Below are 20306 nucleotides of genomic sequence, written 5' to 3'. Positions count from 1 at the left end.
AGGTACGTTGTTTCGCGGGGACAGGGCTGACCTGCCGCAGTAAAACTGCGACAGGCGATTGCTAAGTGGTTACACATTCATACATCAGTATGATGTACAAGGAGCCTTTATAAGCTGTAAGCTATAGATTAACAGGTTCCTAAGTGCTAGCTTATACGGTTAGATGGACATTTGTTTTGGTGACTGTTTGTCTATGCATATGAGCATTATGAGCATTGTTTGTTTGTTCTGACGTTCCTTAGTACAAGTATGAGGTGTGGTTGTGCAAACAGCACAAAGGAATGTGGTAATACCATTATAATATAATTGGGAGTGGTTGTACTCTCTACAGGTGCACTGTCACTTTAACCTGGCATTCCCCAGTACAAAGCAACTGAACACAAATACCTGGAGACCTTTGGTACCATACAGTGACGGCGGTGTATGTGTAAGGGGACACAGAGTGACACACGCGCTCACAAGGACTCTACGTGACAATACAGGGAGGAATTACTAGTGGCTACAGCTGACCTGAATCCACTGAGCAAGGTACTGTTGGGGGATACTATGGTCCACTATGAGGACACCACTGATGTCATTGAATCTCTCTGATTTAAGATCTTGAACCCTAGAACTGAACTGGAGATCTGTGATCATCAGTTGCTGGCAAAGCGATCATAAAAAGCTGTGATTTTACAATGGCAGGTGAAAAAGACGTCAATGTATTAAAGTATCACATGAAAAATCATTATTATTAATGACAGTGTCCTATGTATATGTTATAATTAGTAGTAGAGTAATGTACTCTGTTCACCAATGTTAAATGCAGAAAGTTTGAAGTTTACGTGATGCTCCCTATTGGTTAACTAAAAGCGGTATTAGACTAATGCCTCGTACACACGTATCGATCGTCGGCCGAACGATCGGCCGTCTTTTGTCCAGGGCTGTCGTGTCTGTTGAAAACTGCAAAAGACTGCACACGAATTTTGTCGGCCAACAACAGCCGACTGCAGAAGTGATGTCATGTGATGGTTAACTTTCCGTGTGTTTTTTCTTTTCTGAGCATGCCCTGTCTTGCAAATCTGCTGATTGTCGGCCGAATTCTGTACTGACTGGCGAACAATCGGCCGTTCTGGTGTTGGCCAACAAAAATTTTAATGCCTACACGACAGATTCTTTTCGGCCGAAAGTGCGCTGTCGGAAGCATCATATTAACAAGCCTACAATCGGCCGATCGGTCGTCGGCCGAATATTTACGGCCGACAATCGGTACGTGTGTACGGGCCTTAAGGTGACCAGATTTTTAAAATGAAATCCAGGGACTTTTGTTATTGACAAATGGTAAACAATTTTATAAGCATATTTTCATTAAATGATATATGCAGTGTATGTGGTATGTGTTTATGGAATGATTGTATGGTATATACGTTATGTCTCACATTTCGTCAATGAGATAAAAAAAAAGATACTTCTTAGAATTTTTTTGAGATATGACTACCAAATGTAATGAAGATAAGATAGAGAAAAAACACAGTGCAGAGTTCAGAAGTGTGTTACATAAAGATTGCAGGGGTAAGTAGCACTCAGGAGTGTGCTACATAAAGAATGCAGGGCTCAGGAGTGGGCTACATAAAGAATGCAGGGCTCAGGAGTGTGCTACATAAAGAATGCAGGGCTTAGGAGTGCGCTACATAAAGAACACAGGGCCCAGGAGTGCGCTGCATAAAGAATGCAGGGCTCAGGATTGTGCTGCATAAAGAATGTAGGGCTCAGGAGTGCGCTGCATAAATAATGCAGGTATCAGGAGTGCACTACATAAAGAATGCAGGGCTCAGGAGTGCACTACATAAAGAATGCAGGGCTCAGGAGCATGCTACATTAATAATGCAGGGCTCAGGAGAATGCTACATAAAGAATGCAGGGCTCAGGAGTGTGCTACATAAAACATGCAAGGCTCAGGAGTGCGCTACATAAAGAATGCAGGGCTCAGGAGCATGCTACATTAAGAATGCAGGGCTCAGGACCATGCTACATAAAGAATGCAGGGCTCAGGAGTGCACTACATAAAACATGTAGGGCTCAGGAGTGCACTACATAAAGAATGCAGGGCTCAGAGTGTGCTACCTAAAGAATGCAGGGCTCAGGACTGTGCTACATAAAGAATGCATGGCTCAGGAATGCACCACAGAAAGAATGCAGGGCTCAGGAGTGCGCTGCATAAAGAATGCAGGGCTCAGGATTGTGCTGCATCAAGAATGTAGGGCTCAGGAGTGCACTGCATAAATAATGCAGGGATCAGGAGTGCACTACATAAAGAATGCAGGGCTCAGGAGTGCGCTACATAAAGAATGCAGGGCTCAGGAGTTCACTACAAAAAGAATGCAGGGGTCAGGAGTGTGCTACATAAAAAATGCAGGGCTCAAGAGTGTGCTACATAAAGAATGCAGGGCTCAGGAATGTGCCACAGAAAGAAAGTAGGGCTCAGGAGTGCGCTGCATAAAGAATGCAGGGCTCAGGAGTGCATTACATAAAGAATGCAGGGCTCAGGAGTGCGCTGCATAAAGAATGCAAGGCTAAGGAGTGCACTACATAAAGAATGCAGAGCTCAGGAGTGCGCTACAAAAAGAATGCAGGGCTCAAGAGTGCGCTACATAGAGAATGCAGGGCTCAGAAGTGCGCTACATAAAGAATTCAGGGCTCAGGAGTGCAATACATAAAGAATGCAGGGCCCAGCTGTGCCTATTGTCCAATGCCCAGCAATGCAGCCTTACCAGTGCAGGGGATCAGAGAGAAGAGGGCCGGCCAAGTCATCACAGGCTGGTGTCGCCCACTGTGTCAGCTTTAATTTAATTTCATTTAATCACCGGCGTCCGCCATCACACAAGTCCTGCCTCCTGGATCAGCTCCTACCTATGATAGACAGCACATGTCCCAGCATTGGACAATTGTGCTGTCCCTCAAAGGAGACGGGACTGTGTGTGACAGCGGGCGCCAGTGATTCAAATTAAAGCTGACACAGCGACACTGATCTGTGAACCCCCAGTCAGTGTGTGCCACCTGGGGCAGACTGCCCACCACCTCAGCAGCCGCCCAGGATCGGCCCTGCACCTAGCGCCGCCCCTGCAATCCAGGGACAAATCCGGGACGTCTGGTCACCCTTTATTATACCCAAAATCAAAAATGTAATATATTGCCACTTGCTTGTTTTCTTTTTTTTAGACATTTTCCACGTTGTTTTCACCTGGTGGTCTGGCTAGTAACACACCTCCTGTATTAGAGTGCCCCCACTCTGGATAAAGGCTCACAGGGACACCTTTCAACTGTAGCATTGTCAGTCAGGGGGGTGGGGAGTTTTAGAAGCACTAGCAGATTTACATACACTAAATAAATTGAAGATGAACTCCAGCTAACACTTTATAAGCAGTTACAGTATAATAAATGGCTGTTTTTGGGTTTGAATATTGCTTTAGCCCAGGTTAACACTGGGGCTGTTTTGAAATCATTGGAGTTTAACTGAATTCAAGCCGGCATTTCAGTCTGACTTTGGGGGATAATTTCACAGACATCTGTGTGGGTTCCTGCACAGATGTCTGCGGAAATCCCCCCCCCCCCCCCCCCCTACCGTTCACCAAAAGTAGTACAGAAACTACTTTTGGGAATTGGTGTGGCACCACAAAGTCGGCGATGCATCCGATCTGAAATGCGATTTGACATGTCAAATCGCATGTCAAATTGGACCAATGTGAACGTGTGCTTAAAGTAATAACGGTGCAGGTTTTGGGGATTCCCTAGATCTTCGTCAGGATTTATTTAGTTTTGTAGATGGTTTTGAAACCCACATAGTTTGGAGAAATTAAAAATGATTTTACAAATAAAACTAATTTTTTTTTTTTTGACACGCATGAGTGGTAAAGGCTGCTGTAAAGCATTAGGCTATAGTGTGTGTGTGTGTGTCATAATGTGACACTGTGATGAGCATTACACTGAGCATTACACTGGCTAACTGTGCTGTGAATTTACACAAACTGCGACGAGCCAGAACCGCAGGGGCGACACGTGAGGTGCACGGTGGGCCGATGATAGACACCAATAATACAGTTCATCGGTTTACTCACGGTTAGCAGAAAGCCTCCCTGGGCTGGTCGCACAGTGAAGAGGAAGACAGCACGAAATCCTCCGGGGCACGCTCTGTGATAGGGAAACGCCAGCCAAGATGGTGGTTGAGGTGCCCGTGATGACAGGGGTGTTTAGAGTGCTTGTGGTGGCTGGGTCCCTTGATGGTATTTGTCGTGACGCCAGTACCGTTAATGGTGGTACAACCAGTTGTAATAGCAATAGTGAAGAATGAGGTAGACAGTGGTAGGATACAACTCACAACTTTTACTGTGACTGGTTTTGATTGCAGTACAAACATCCAGATAGAATACAGTCTCTGGGTAAATAGAGGAATTCTGCTGATCCACTGTTAATAGGTTTTGGTAGGTCTTGTCTCAGGCTGTGGTTCAGTATAATGCTTACTGTTCTGGTCCCTTTAGAATCCAGTGAAATTGGTGAGATTGCCAGTGGCTAAGGAAATCCTTCACCTTTATTCTCAAAGGTCTTGCTGCCGTTTGGTGGCTTTTACCCTTTGATTTGAGCAGTTCCAATTTGTCCCTTCTCTGGACTGACCTTCACTAACCTTCTACATGGTGCTTTTCTCCCTGTACACTCACTTCCTGAACTGAACACTGACCACAGATAAACCTGAGCTGGGATAGATATCCCAAAGTGGTGCTATCCCCATCTTGTGGTGGGAAGTATGAAGCACACTTGACCAGCCTATGAACAGGGATTAAACAGGTGTTGCAATGCACATGTAAAATACAGCAATAACAAAGAAGTAATACATTTGCAGTTCCCACGTGTCCTGAGTGGGACGCTGCATACCCCCATGGTAAAACGTGTGTCGACCTCGACACACTTTTGACTCGATGTTGTGTCTTCCTGTAAGATATAAGAGAAAGGGAAAAGCATGCATGCATAGGAAATAACAACATAACCCCATTCTTGTACTTCTTGTATCTGTAAGTAAAATGGGTTAGGCAAACATATCTCAGGCAACAACGAAATGTGTCAAAAAGGGGTGTAGTTTTTCCTCTGAAGACTGGTGATGTATGGCAAAACCAGAATAGTCCGTGATGAGATGGAAAAAGGAAAACGAAACAAAAATAACATCTCAGGAGGCTCACAGGGTATGAGTCCGTTCCCTGGGCACAGGAAAATGTCAACAGAAGAATATCACGGAGGCTCAGGTACGTGAAAGTCTATCTCCGGGTGCAGGCTTGAATGTTGCAAAACAGTAGGTAAGTAGTCCTTTTAAAAAGTCCTTTAAAGGAAATAAACATATCATCACAAGTAAGCCTTCTTCTCACTCTGGAACTTCAGACGATGTAAGGATGCATTTAACGATGAGATGGCAAGGCTGGTAGTTGTCTTCTCGGCTGCTGGTGCAGGAAATCCTTAAAACGGACAGGTGGTTGTCCTCTTGTAGTCCTGTCAGATCTTCGTAGCGGCTGAGTTTCTACAGGCCTTGTTTCAAGGGAACTTGGTGTCTCTTGAGCTGTAGTAGATACTTCTTGAGATAGCTCCTCTGGTTGAAGTGTGGTAGTATTGGTCTTGGCAGGCACTAAGATATTGAGCCATGGTGTAAGGAACCATTGTAAAGGATCAGAGTCTAATAATGCTTTTCCAAAAGACTGTAGTGGATTCTCTGAATCAGATGATTTTGTAGGCTCTGGTTCTATGGATTGAGTTTCCTCTTGGACAGCTTCTTCTTGAAGAGTTTCTTCTTGAGTACTTTCCTTGAGACATAACTTAAGGCGATTGCGATGTACTACACGTGATTTGTTTTCTTTGGTGATCTCATAAGTATGAGTCTCTGGATTGAGAATAGCTGTAATGGTGTAAGGTTCTCTCTCCCATTTACTATCTAACTTGCTGGTGCGATGGTCGTTTTTTAACCACACATGGTCACCTATTTTGAGAGGTTCTGCTTTGGCAGATTGGTTATAATCTTTTTGTTGCTTTTCATGAGCATGTTCCATGCGATGTTGAACAATTTCTTGTGCATCAATTAGACGTCTTTGGTGCTCACTCACCCAATCAGTCTTTGGTAGAGGGTTGATTGCATCAGGCACTTGTACGCCCAAAGTATGGTCAGCAGGTAGTTTACCTTGTCGGCCAAACATGAGATAGTAAGGTGTATACCCAGTAGAACAGTGAATGGTGTTATTGTAGGTGTACATCAATTGAGGCAATAGAGTAGGCCAATCACTTCTTGTAGCAGGCGGTACTGCTCTTAACATCTCAATTAAAGTTTGGTTCATTTTCTCGCAAAGTCCATTCCCTTGGGGGTGGTAGGCTGTGGTCCTGATTTTCTGACAATTGTGAAGTGTACACAGTTCTTTGAAGAGTTGCGACTCAAAGGCAGATCCCTGATCTGTAAGGATTCTTTCTGGGCATCCATATGGCAATAGGAAATGTTTCCAGAAGGCATCTGCAGTTGTCTTAGCGGTCAAGTCCTTGACAGGTACGGCTACAACAAATTTGGTATAATGATCAATGATGGTCATGGCGTATGTGTAACCTGAGCGACTTGGTTCCAGCTTCACATGGTCAATTGCAACTATTTCTAGCGGTGTTCTGCTTACAATGGGATGTAAGGGTGCTTTTTGGTCATGTTTTTCATTTCTTCCAACAGCACAGGTGGAACATTCTCGACACCACTTTTCAATGTCTCCTCTCATCCCAATCCAATAGAATCTTCTACGGATGGTAGCTTCTGTCTTCTGCACACCAAAGTGTCCCGATTGATCATGATACATCTCAAGAATGATCCTTGCATCTCGGCGTGGTATTAAGATTTGGTATAGACGATCCCAGGTAATTGGGTCTAAAGTTCTTCTTAATAGTAGGCCCTTCTGTAGGAAGAGATGTTTTCTGTGTCTCCAAAGTTTTGACAATTCTGGATCAGCATTTCTTCTGCGAATTCTCTCAGGGGTTCTTCCGCTGGTGAAGAAATCTTGCAGTTCTCCCAACACTCTGCTTTCATTTTGCAGCTTGATCCACCTTTCTTTGTCCACTTGGGATCTTGGATCCACTTGTTGTTGAAGGTTAAGGACTTTTCTTCCTTTGATGGTGATAATGTCTTGTTGGGCAAAATTTTTGTAAAAAGCTGGCATTTCTACCTCTTCCCAAACATCTTCCTGTGTAGTAGGGTCTTCTTGGGTAGGCAAACGGGATAATGCATCCGCATTTTCATTTGCTTTTCCTGTTCTGTATTTTATGGTGAAATCGTAGTTGGCTAGGCGTGAGGCCCATCTTTGTTCCAATGCTCCCAACTTAGCGGTATTAAGATGTGCTAGTGGGTTATTATCTGTGAAGGCCACAAATGGTGTTGCGGCAAGGTAATCTTTAAATTTTTCTGTAACAGCCCACACGAGTGCGAGGAATTCCAATTTGAAGGAACTATAGTTTTGGTCGTTTCTTTCAGTACCTCTAAGAGATCTACTAGCGTAGGAAATTACTCTTTCTTTTCCTTCTTGTACTTGCGACAGGACAGCTCCCAGACCTTTCTTACTAGCATCTGTGTAAAGATGAAATGGCTGCTGGTAATCTGGATAGCCTAGGATTGGTGGTTCTGTTAACTTCTTCTTCAGGAGCTGGAAGGCAATTTCTCTTTCTGTGTTCCATTCAACTGGTATTGGAGACTTTTGGTACCTCTTAGGATGTCCTCTCAGAAGTTCTAGTATTGGCCCCGCAATTTGGGCAAAATGAGGAATAAAGTGTCTGTAGTATCCTGCGAAACTGAGAAAACTCCTCACTTCTTTCACTGTAGTAGGAGTAGGCCAATTTCGGACTGCGGCTATCTTCTCTGGATCCGGTTTAACACCTTCAGAGCTTACAATATGCCCTAAGTATTTGACTTCTGACTTTAGTAGATAGCACTTAGATGGTTTGACTTTGAGTCCATGTTTAATGAGGACTTGAAAAACTTCGGCCAAATGTTTCAAGTGATCTTCATAAGATTTGGAGTAGATGATGACATCGTCTAAGTACAACAGGACGGTTTCGAAATTTTTGTGTCCTAAGCAACGCTCCATTAATCTTTGAAAAGTTCCGGGCGCATTGCAAAGTCCAAAAGGCATGCAGTTGAACTCAAATAGGCCCATAGGGGTTGTAAATGCAGTCTTCTCACGATCTTCAGGTGCCATTGGTACTTGCCAGTATCCACTGGTTAAATCAAGGGTAGAGAAGTAGGCTGAAGATCCTAAAGCTGTCAAAGATTCCTCTATGCGTGGTAAAGGGTAAGCATCCTTGTGGGTGATTTGGTTAATTTTTCTGTAATCCACACAGAATCTGATGTTACCATCCTTTTTACGGACAAGGACTAGAGGTGCAGCCCATGGACTATGGCTGTCTCTAATGACATTGGAGTCCTTCATCTCTTGGATCATTTGCTTTACTGATTGGTACATAGTTGGTGGTATAGGCCGATATCTTTCCTTGATCGGTGGGTGTGAACCTGTAGGGATGGAGTGCTTGATGATATCCACTTCTCCATAGTCTGTGGAATGCTTACTGAAGGCACGGTGAAGCTCCTTCACAATTTTTAGTACGCCCTCAATTTGGTTTGCTGGTGTGGAAGCATCTCCCACATGAAGTTCTTTCCACCAGGATGTGTTTACATTTTGGTCCTGTGGGTTCTGTCTCTTGGTAATTTTCTCTGTGGTAGCTGTAGCCACACTGATGACATCTTGAAAAGTGACTTGGATTAGCTGTGCGATAGGACGGTGTTTGGTTAGTGTTACACTGCTATCACTCAAGTTTAGGAGTCGTATAGGCACTTTACCTTCAGAGACGGTTACTAGGCTCCTTGCAGCTCTAACTAGAGGATAGTCTTCCAAAACAACAGGCTCTACCAGGGCTTGATAGTCTTGACCTTGAATTCCGACTACAGCTCGGCACCACAAGAGAGTTTCGGTGTTGGGTTTGAGGATCACAGGTTGCTTATCCCGGATGCGGGCACAGCAAATTTCTCCTTTTTCGTTGGTGAATCTCTGTTGTGCATTTAGTACACGGATGGTTTGTTGGATCACCTTCTTAGAATCAGGAGAGGCAGTAGGCACTAACTGGTGCAAGGCTTCTAGCATCTCAACATAACAGTTTCTGAGGACATTCATTCCTAGGACTATTGGAGGGTTAGGGTTATTGTCTCTGACTCGTACCACAATAAGGCCTTGTCGAGGTAGTGTAGTTCCTCCTACTTGGATGGTAGGTTCCCAATAACCATGGACTGGTATGGGTTTGCCGTTACTGGCTATGAGACTCGGCCAGGATTCTGGAGGCTGGGTAAGCTGATTTTGATCCCAGTATTTTTCAAAGGCTGCTTGTTGGATAGTGGTGACTTGGGATCCGGTGTCAACTAGGGCAACAAAAGGAACTCCATTTATTTGAAGTGCCACTTCAGGACGGGATCCAACGTATCTTGGCATCCAGTGGGGATCTTCTGGACCTATTGGTTTAACTCTCGAGGGGTGGTCCTTGGCCTCGGGGGTTTCCCTGTTTAACTGCCAGCAGGTTGCTTCTGTATGGCCTGGTTTGTGACAGTATGTGCAGATTGGCCGCTTAGGGGTACTAGTGCGGTCAGGGGGGCGTCCGCCAGAATTTCTGGAATAAGTCTCTCCATAATTAGAGGGGAAGAGTCTTCTGGACACAGGTTTCTCATCCTCTAGCATTAATGGTTTCTCCCATTGTTCCAACTTTTGGTGGACTTTCTCCAGACTTTTAGTCAGGAAATGGACTTGCTCAGTCAAGGCGGCAACTGCATCAGGAACTGGAGCTTGGGTTGCCTGACTGACTATAGGTAAAGACTTTGCAGGGGTAACCAGCTGTGATACAGGCACTTCAACAGATCTAACAGGTTCTGTTGGTGGGCTTTTTCCCAGTATGCTGATAGCTAATTCTTTAAAATCTAAGAAGGTAGCTCCTGGATGTTGGGCGGCTAACATTCTTAGTTGGCTCTTTAGATTGTCTGTATTGACGCCTTCAATAAATTGTTCTTTCAGGGTTTTGTCCTGATTCTCTGCCTCACGGGGGTCTACTTGGACTACAGCTCTAAGGGCTTCCTGCAAAGATAATGCAAAGTCTCTGAGTGACTCACCAGATTGCTGTTTCTTGCTGAAGAACCTCATCTTGACCTCTGACACGGTCCTGGGTTCAAAGGTGGTGTAGAGACGTTCAAAAATCTGCTCCATGGTCTTTCTCTCTGAGCTCGGCCAAGATTTCACTTCTCTGAGCGCAGCTCCTTCCAATTGCGCAAGAAGAATCTCCATCTGTTGCTCTGAGGATACAGGGTACAATCTGAACACAGCAAGAATTTTTTCTTTAAAGTCCCTTAAAGTATGAATTTCTCCAGAATATCGTGGGAACCAGGGGGCCCCAAAATAATAAGGCATGGTTAAAGGCATTAAGCTTGGTGCTGCAGCGGTTGGTATTGCACTGCGACTTACTGCGGCTGATGCAGGGGGTCCGCTGAGGTCAGGCTGCACGTCATCTTCCTGCACAGACATGGTGACAGCAGGTGAATTATAGTTAGGTAAGTCAAATGCGTTTTTAGACACTTTTTGTGCGGTGTTGCTATGGGCAACCGCTGTCTTGCGGGTGTATGGCCCTTTAAGAATTTAATGCCGGCTGAATACAATGCTGCAGCAAAGTTGATTTTGGGTCTCTGGCAGCGTTCCTGCTATTAGTGCTCCTTATAGTTAGTAGAGGCAAATGACAGGTTGCGATTACTGCTCGGACGGCAAGCAATGCGATTATTTTCTCTTTTGCTTGCATGCAAAGTCTCGTGACTTCTGGGGCGTGCGCTTGTCACACTCTCCTCCCAGGATTGACACAGCAAAGGTAAGGCGAGCTGGCTGGACAATTTTGCATAAATGGGTGGCACCAAAATTTCCCGCTCTTCAGGGAGTGTCACTAACTTATCCACAGTGATGGCGCAGAAATTTTTGAACAAGAAGGTCTCCGGCAGCCATTTTAAGTGAATGGAAACAGTCAATTCAAATACAGCAAGCAGTTTTGTTGACACACAAATGTCTGATTTCCTCTCTTTGGATGCTGCGATTTTTATGCTGATAACTGGGAAAACAATTCCATGCGACTTTGAAACAGTTTAAACAGTTCTGTGGCCCCACACAGTGTGCAATAAGTAAACAGTCTCTCAATAAAGCAAAGGGGCTTATTCTGATGCAACAGTCTTTTAGATAAGGCGCAGGGGTTAATATCCTGTTCGTGACGCCAAAATTTTTATGCGACGAGCCAGAACCGCAGGGGCGACACGTGAGGTGCACGGTGGGCCGATGATAGACACCAATAATACAGTTCATCGGTTTACTCACGGTTAGCAGAAAGCCTCCCTGGGCTGGTCGCACAGTGAAGAGGAAGACAGCACGAAATCCTCCGGGGCACGCTCTGTGATAGGGAAACGCCAGCCAAGATGGTGGTTGAGGTGCCCGTGATGACAGGGGTGTTTAGAGTGCTTGTGGTGGCTGGGTCCCTTGATGGTATTTGTCGTGACGCCAGTACCGTTAATGGTGGTACAACCAGTTGTAATAGCAATAGTGAAGAATGAGGTAGACAGTGGTAGGATACAACTCACAACTTTTACTGTGACTGGTTTTGATTGCAGTACAAACATCCATATAGAATACAGTCTCTGGGTAAATAGAGGAATTCTGCTGATCCACTGTTAATAGGTTTTGGTAGGTCTTGTCTCAGGCTGTGGTTCAGTATAATGCTTACTGTTCTGGTCCCTTTAGAATCCAGTGAAATTGGTGAGATTGCCAGTGGCTAAGGAAATCCTTCACCTTTATTCTCAAAGGTCTTGCTGCCGTTTGGTGGCTTTTACCCTTTGATTTGAGCAGTTCCAATTTGTCCCTTCTCTGGACTGACCTTCACTAACCTTCTACATGGTGCTTTTCTCCCTGTACACTCACTTCCTGAACTGAACACTGACCACAGATAAACCTGAGCTGGGATAGATATCCCAAAGTGGTGCTATCCCCATCTTGTGGTGGGAAGTATGAAGCACACTTGACCAGCCTATGAACAGGGATTAAACAGGTGTTGCAATGCACATGTAAAATACAGCAATAACAAAGAAGTAATACATTTGCAGTTCCCACGTGTCCTGAGTGGGACGCTGCAAAACCAGCCTGAAGTGCTATGCCAGTTTAACATAATTGATCACTGCTGTGAAAGTATCAGTGCAAAAAAGAGATTTCATTTCTGTTTTAATTTTGTCAAGTGCATAGGGAAGGCAAAGTTACAGGGGTTTAAGGGGGGTCATTGTCTTTAAACGGTTCCTAAAGGATATGAAAGCTCCTTCTAACCTGGTATTCTGCCAAAAATGGTCTCTGATTAACTTTGTTATCATTCATTATTCTCACAAAAAAGCAACACTATATGGAAAACCTCAAAAAATCAAACCAATCTAAATACACCCCAAAAAAAAATCTATCCAAATTTCTGCTTTTTTTTTTTTTTTTTCAAGCAGTCTTTACCTAAGTAGCTCAATGATGAAAACTGAAAGTTTCCACTTGTAATGTGATTGAAAATCCATAAATCCATAAAATAATTCAGAGAACTTAACCCTCCTCTTGTGTTAGGGTCAAAACTGACCCGTTTTCAGGTTTTGAATGTCTATAAGTATCACATAAATTTGTTTATTGCATCAAGATTTTTCTACTTTGTCAGGAACCTCTATTTAAACAATGTAATAGAAAAATAATCCTTTTCACTAAATTATAAAATACTGTGGTGAAAATTAAGACGTTCATGGTGTTAGGGTCAATTCTGACCCAGTTATAATATAGGATTTTAGGACACTAATAAGTGCCAAAACTGAAATCATAAACACTCTCTCTGCTTCGTAACAGTGACAGCCAATCCCCTCTCAACCCTGTGAGCTGTAGTTAGGGAGGGGCCTATCTCTTTTCCTGCTTGTCTGCTTCTCTAAATAAAGTGAAGAAACATAGGCCAAATTCATTTCAGAGTTGCTAACTTTATTTTACCATTTTTTAAATTTGACAATGAGAGGTATGCTATCAAAAGAAAGGTCTAGGGGGTCACACCAAAAATATTAAAACCAATCTTTTCAAGGATAAAGAAGCCTAACAAGGTAACCAAGAGGTAAGAAACAAATTTGATGATAAATAACTATTCAGAGGGTATTTTATGGCTGATTTAAAACACGGGTCAAAACCGACCCTAAACATCATGGATAGTAACGGAATTCTAACATAAGAGGAGGGTTAAGTGAAATGACGGATGGCATCATCACAAACATAATTCAAAGCGAGAAGTCTCACCAGCACACTATAAAGGACTTTTATCTGCCACCAAACAGCCCAATGTTTGGTGCCTGAGGAAGGGGTCCTTAGCAGGTCCGAAAGGTTACATTGCTTGGTGGTGAATAAATACCCTGATGTTTATACTGGTATTATGGTGTGCTCATGGGACTCCATTCTTTGTATTGCGATTGAACACTGCTGTGATTCAAGGATAGGTTTGTGGCAAGGGATTTGGTATTGTGAATCTACTGTCTTTTTAGGACATAATAATATGGCTTTGATGTGTCCCTAATAGTGTCACTGGGCATTATTAGTCTAAAGGGACCCATATGCATACAATAGCAGTCCAAAGATCAGCTTATGAGCAATAATTCCAAAGAGTAATTTCTAGATAAATACAGCAGGCCATAGATTATGTGATTTTCAAACCTGTGGTTGCAGGAAAGGAAATCATTCCATTCCACCAACAACACCACTTCGGTGGAGAGGGGGGGCTCAGGGAGCCGTTCCTGCCTGGAGAATTCAATGATTTATGCTAGCAGCTATAGCCGTTAGCAATAATAGCATGCTAGAAATCTGACATGCTTGTTATACCCAAGTGGATCGATGAATCAACGTGGGTACAATCAGCCTACCCATACATGTATCCAATCTTGGCTGATTCCTGCTGAACCGGTCAAAATTCTAACCATCTATGGCTTGCTTAGGGACGCTCTTGCACCTTGTACATACATTGTGCTAGCTCTTCTTGACACATGACATAAGCCAGGGAAATCTACATAAATTGACTGGCCAGCTATCTCTCTCTATACTGTATATATATATATATATATATATATATATATATATATATATATATATATATATATGTATATGTATATGTATATATATATATATATATATATATATATATATATATATATATATATATATATATATATGTGAATATATATATATATGAATATATATTTGAATATATGAATATATATATAGATTACACCAGCTTTTAAAATCTCTGCTCGCTTGCTTGCATTTGGCGGGTGGAAATTAATTGCGGGCGAGTGATCAGCCATATAAGGGGAGAAGATGGCGATGGCGGGCGCTGGCAGGCGGGGTTAAATGGGAGACAGGAGAGGAGATGAAGAAGAGCGCCACCAGATCACACAGAGAGTAGAGGAAGAGGGAGCCTGGTGGATCACACAGATCTCCGACTGTCAGACAAAGTCCCGCCTCCTGGACCGGATCCTATGCTGTAGTGTGACCTCTATCATAGGAGGTGGTCCAGGAGGCAGGACTTTGTTTGACAGCAGAGATCTCTCTCTGTTTGATCTGTGTGATCCAGCGGCGCTCCTATTTCTCTCCTCTCCCTTTCTATGACTACATTGATGGACACTGATAGGCTATGCTAAAGGGCACTGGAAGGCTGCATTGATGGGCACTAATAGGCTGCATTGATGGGCACTGGTAGGGTACATTGATGGGCACTGGTAGGCTGCACTGATGAGCACTGATTTGCGGCACTGTTGAGGCTGCACTGATGGACACTGATGAGGCCTCACTGATGGACCCTAATAGGCACTGATGGGCTGCATTGATGGGCACTGATGAGGCTTCACTGATGGTCACTGAAGAGGTTGTATTGATGGGCACTGATGAGACTGCACTGATGAGGCAGCCCTGATATGCTGCACTGATGGGCACTGATATACTGCACTGATGGACACTAATGGGACTGCATTGATATGCTGCACTGATGGGCACTGATGAGACTGCTCTGATGGGCACTGATGAAACTGCACTGATGTGCACTGATATGCTGCACTGATGTGCACTGATATGCTGCACTAATGGGCACTGATGGGCACTGATAAAGTTGTTGTTTTTTCATATTTATTTTTGTAACTTAATTTTGCATTAAGCCTTTAACAGTGTAATTTTTATGAGATAATTTATAAGGGCGTGTTTAGGGGTGGAATTAGGGGCAGGGCGGTGCAGGGTAGGGGTTGGATGGGGCAACTGGTGGCGAGTCACTCCTAAGGCCTGGCTAGTAGCTCCAGACTTGAAATTTGTGTCACCTCATCAGTGCTGTTTCGTCAGTGCCGCCTACCAGTGCCCATCAGTGCAGCCTACCAGTGCCCATCAGTGCAGCCTTATCAGCGCACATCAGTGAAGGAGAAAATTTATTTACAATATTTTTGACAGAAACTAAGGAAAACATTTTTTTTTTTAGGTTTTTGGTCTTTTTAGTTTTTTTTTAGCAAAAAATTTAAAAACCCAGCAGTGATTAAATATCACCAAAAGAAAGCTCTATTTGTGTGAAAAACATGATAAAAATGTAATTTGGGTACAGTGTTGCATGACTGCACAATTGTCATTCAGAGTGTGACAGCACTGGAAGCTGAAAATTGGCCTGGGCACAGTGGGCAGGAAGGGGGTGAAAGTGCCCAGTATTGAAGCAGTTAAGACTGTGCCCTTAACCTAGTTTGCCTGAACCCATTTAGAATAAATACACGTAAAGATGCATGACTCACATATTATAAGCCTCTACTTTAATCACAAGAGAAAACACTCCCATGACCCAGTCTATGACTAGTCCACACCACTACTTCTCTGTTATGAATAGAACTAGATATTTTTTACTTTAGGTGTGGAGTCTTTACGTCAATGTAAACACTCCAATGCTGGCCATAAACATAGCATTTTTAAGAAGTATTCAATCCAAAAAAAGAGGACTGATCAAGGCATCTTACCTTTAATTGTTTCATGGTCTTAAAAGAAACTGTTGGTGGTAGGTTGCACTGAATTTACTGAAAGAACCTTATGCTTGATTGGTTCAAATAGGACTGCCTATCATGTATGTGTAGTTCATCCACTGAGGAGCTATATCATTTGTGCACAGATATGCGATAGAATAGCTTGTAATTTGTAAAGCATATAAATACCTAGAAAAAAAAAATAGTAGCCATCTATGATTTATGTTGGTATACTTTCCAACTGCAGAGTGAACAATTTATCATAGTTAATCTACCTATTGCTATTGTTTTCTGCTCTTACTATGTAGCAAATATGATCAACCTGCCCTTGGTATTCCTATTTATTTCTGCAATTGTTTTTTTTTTTTTAATATGGATTCTAGATGCATATCTATAATGTTACATTTTTTCTGGTGAGAACATTTCAATTTCATATTGTAAGCTGTCAAGAAGTCATAAGAAAGAGTTCTATAAAAGGCTATAAATAATTTGCTTTGTAAAATAACATATTGTGGTCAATCAGTCAGTGTGCGGGTTGATTTGATAATAATGATGGGTGCAGACATTTTAAATAATTTCCATCAGTTGGGACAATCTGGAGGGCGTAATAAAAAATACTTCTTTACTTCACCCTCTAATGTGTCCCTTCTTAACATTTTAAACATGGAGGAACCTTTCAAACAACCATTGGTTATCAGAGAAGCTTTGCAATAATTAAAGCTCAGGGTACATTAGCATTAACGGTAAGTTGAGATATAAGAGTGAATAAAAAAATAAGGAATGTGGTATGCTAAGCTTAGTCGAGCTGCTCTATATTATTATTATTATTATTATTATTAGTATACAGAATTTATAAAGCACCAACAGTTTGCACAGCGCTTTACAACGTGAGGGAAGACAGTACAGTTACAATACAATTCAATACAGGAGCAATCAGAGGGCCCTGCTTGTTAGAGTTTTCAATCTATATGACAGAATTGTTTTCAGTAATAATGAAATGAAACAAATAATTATGAATGGGCAGAAAAGAAACAAAAACAGGAAAAACTGCAGTATTTCCTAACATGGTTGTCACTGGAGAAATGCCCCCTTACACTGATATCCTGTGTACCAATGTCTTCTTACACTGGTAGTCAGTGATATGCCCCCTTACATAGTGCTTGCTTACATTGGTGGTCATGGTCAGTGATATGCCCCCTTACATCAATGGTAAGTGTAGTGCCTGCTTACATTGGTGGTCAGCAGAAGAACCCCCTTTTATTGATGGTCAATGAAAGAAGAGTCCCCTTAAACCGATGGTCAATGGGAGAAGGGATCCATTACACTGATAGTGAAAAATGCTTCTTACAATGGTAATCAGTGGAAAGAATGTCCCTTACAGTAAATGGGTGGTCAACAGTGGCGGCCCGTGCATAGGGGGCGCCAGGGCGCCGCCCCCCTACCCCTAAAAAAAAAAGAAAAAAAAAAAACAAAACGAACAAAAAAAAAAATTGGGTTCGCCGGCCTCGCCTGAAGGAACTGGTGGCTAGGGGGGGGGGGGGGTGGGGTTACGTCCCAGAAGAGGCGCCGATTGGCTGCCTTCTGGGGGGTAGGGGGGTATCCTGGGCGCAAGTCTTTGCGATTGGACACCCCCACTTTCTGATACCCTGGCTGTGATTAGTCCAGTCTACAGCCTGGACCAATCATCATCCAGGATATCGCTGACGTCGCAATGGGGGCGGTGCCGGTGCGTGCGTCAGTCACTCACCGTCACCGCCGCTCAGAGAAAAGGAGAGGCCGCCCGCCGGTTCCCGCCGCCGAGACGTGGGGGAAAGAACCTGCCGCAGAAGAGGAGGAAGAAGCTGAGCCGCCCCGGTAAGTTTAAAGGGAGCAGGCCGCCCGCCGGTTCCCGCCGCCGAGACGAGGGAGAAGGACCCGCCGCAGAAGAGGAAGAAGCTGAGCCGCCCCGCCGCCAGGTAAGTTTGAAGGGAGCACGCACGCTGGTCTCTGCATCGATTGAGGTACAATGCTGGCACTCTGCAATCATTGGGGGACAATGCTGGCACTCTGCAATCATTGGGGGACAAAGCTGGCGCTCTGCAATCATTGGGGGACAATGCTGGCACTCTGCAATCATTGGGGGACAATGCTGGCACTCTGCAATAATTGGGGGACAAAGCTGTGGCGCTCTGCAATCATTGGGGGACAATGCTGGCACTCTGCAATCATTGGGGGACAATGCTGTGGCGCTCTGCAATCATTGGGGTACAATGCTGTGGCGCTCTGCAATCATTGGGGGACAATGCTATGGCGCTCTGCAATCATTGGGGGACAATGCTGTGGCGCTCTGCAATCATTGGGGGACAATACTGTGGCCACTCTGCAATCATTGGGGTACAATGCTGTGGCACTCTGCAATCATTGGGGGACAATGCTGTGGCGCTCTGCAATCATTGGGGGACAATGCTGGCACTCTGCAATAATTGGGGGACAATGCTGTGGCGCTCTGCAATCATTGGGGGACAATGCTGTGGCACTCTGCAATCATTGGGGGACAATGCTGTAGCGCTCTGCAATTATTGGGGGACAATACTGTGGCACTCTGCAATCATTGGGGGACAATGCTGTGGCGCCCTGCAATAATTGGGGGACAATGCTGTGGCGCTCTGCAATCATTGGGGGACAATGCTGTGGCACTCTGCAATCATTGGGGGACAATGCTGTGGCGCTCTGCAATCATTGGGGGACAATGCTGTGGCCACTCTGCAATCATTGGGGTACAATGCTGTGGCACTCTGCAATCATTGGGGGACAATGCTGTGGCGCTCTGCAGTGATTGGGGACAATGCTGTGGGCACTCTGCAATCATTGGGGTACAATACTGTGGCGCTCTGCAATCATTGGGGTACAATGCTGTGGCGCTCTGCAATCATTGGGGGACAATGCTGTGGCGCTCTGCATTGAAAGGGGCTCGCACGCTGAACTCTGCACAGTGTTTATTGCATTGAAGGGGGCACAGCACAGTTGCATTGAAGGGGGCATGCACGCTGAACTCTGCATTGTGGGGGCACAGCACAGTGTTCATTGCATTGAAGGGGGCACATCACAGTTGCATTGAAGGGGGCATGCACGCTGAACTCTGCATTGTTGGGGCACAGCACAGAGTTCATTGCATTGAAGGGGGCACAGTGTTTATTGCATTGAAGGGGGCACAGCACAGTGTTTATTGCATTGAAGGGGGCATGCACGCTGAACTCTGCATTCTTGGGGCACAGCACAGTGTTCATTGCTTTGAAGGGGGCATAGCAAAGTGTTCATTGCATTGAAGGGGGCACAGAACAGTGTTTATTGCATTGAAGGGGGCACAGCACAGTGTTTATTGCATTGAAGGGGGCACAGCACATTGTTCATTGCATTGAAGGGGGCACAGCACAGTTGCATTGAAGGGGGCATGCACGCTGAACTCTGCATTGTGGGGGCACAGCACAGTGTTTATTGCATTGAAGGGGGCATAGCACAGTGTTCATTGCATTGAAGGGGGCACAGCACAATGTTCATTGCATTGAAGGGGGCACGCACGCTGAACTCTGCATTGAAGGGGGCATGTACACTGGTCTCTGCATTAAAAAGGGGCATGTACGCTGGTCACTGCATTGAAAGGGGGCATATACCATCTCCTGTACCATGACCTGTGACATGCCTATACCATATCTGTGCCATGCATGTACCATCACCTGTGCCATGCCTGTACCATCACCTGTGCCATGCCTGTACCATCACCTGTGCCATGCCTGTACCATCACCTATGCCATGCCTATACCATCACCTGTGCCATGCCTGTACCATGACTTCAAAGTCACGCAATTTACTGCGTTTTTTGACGCGAAGCAATACCTATTACATTTTTCTTTTTGCGCCCCCCCCCCCCCCAAAAAATTTTGAGCACCAGCCGCCACTGGTGGTCAATTGGATAAATGCTTATAAAGTAGCCTATCTGAGAGTCAGAAATTGATTGTTGCTTAACCTCTAGAGGAACCCTGGCTGAGAAAGGCTGCTTTAATGCCTTAATTAGAGATCTCTACTTTTATGACTCATCCTTTAACCGCCTTAGCGGTAAACCCGAGCGTGACTCGGGGTAGGAATTTTCTGCTATTAGCGGTATCCCCGAGTCACGCTCGGGGTCAATGGGCAGAGCGTGCAGACA

At 44.4% G+C, this 20306-nt stretch overlaps 1 protein-coding gene across 1 annotated transcript in view; it reads left to right on the top strand.

The window, feature by feature from the left end:
* The first annotated feature begins 369 nt into the window (after window positions 1–369).
* The window catches only part of NGEF (neuronal guanine nucleotide exchange factor), a 268456-nt gene continuing 248519 nt past the window's right edge, over window positions 370–20306 (top strand). Inside the window, exon 1 of the mRNA XM_082251276.1 lies at window positions 370–528. The gene's annotated coding sequence lies outside the window, so the exon portion shown is untranslated. The remainder of the gene's footprint in view (window positions 529–20306) is intronic.

The sequence above is a fragment of the Pelophylax lessonae genome, assembly GCF_965119305.1.
Source record: "Pelophylax lessonae genome assembly, chromosome: 3".
Taxonomy (NCBI): domain Eukaryota; kingdom Metazoa; phylum Chordata; class Amphibia; order Anura; family Ranidae; genus Pelophylax; species Pelophylax lessonae.
Note: the sequence above shows the minus strand (reverse complement) of the source record. Positions and strands in the feature narration are given on the sequence as shown.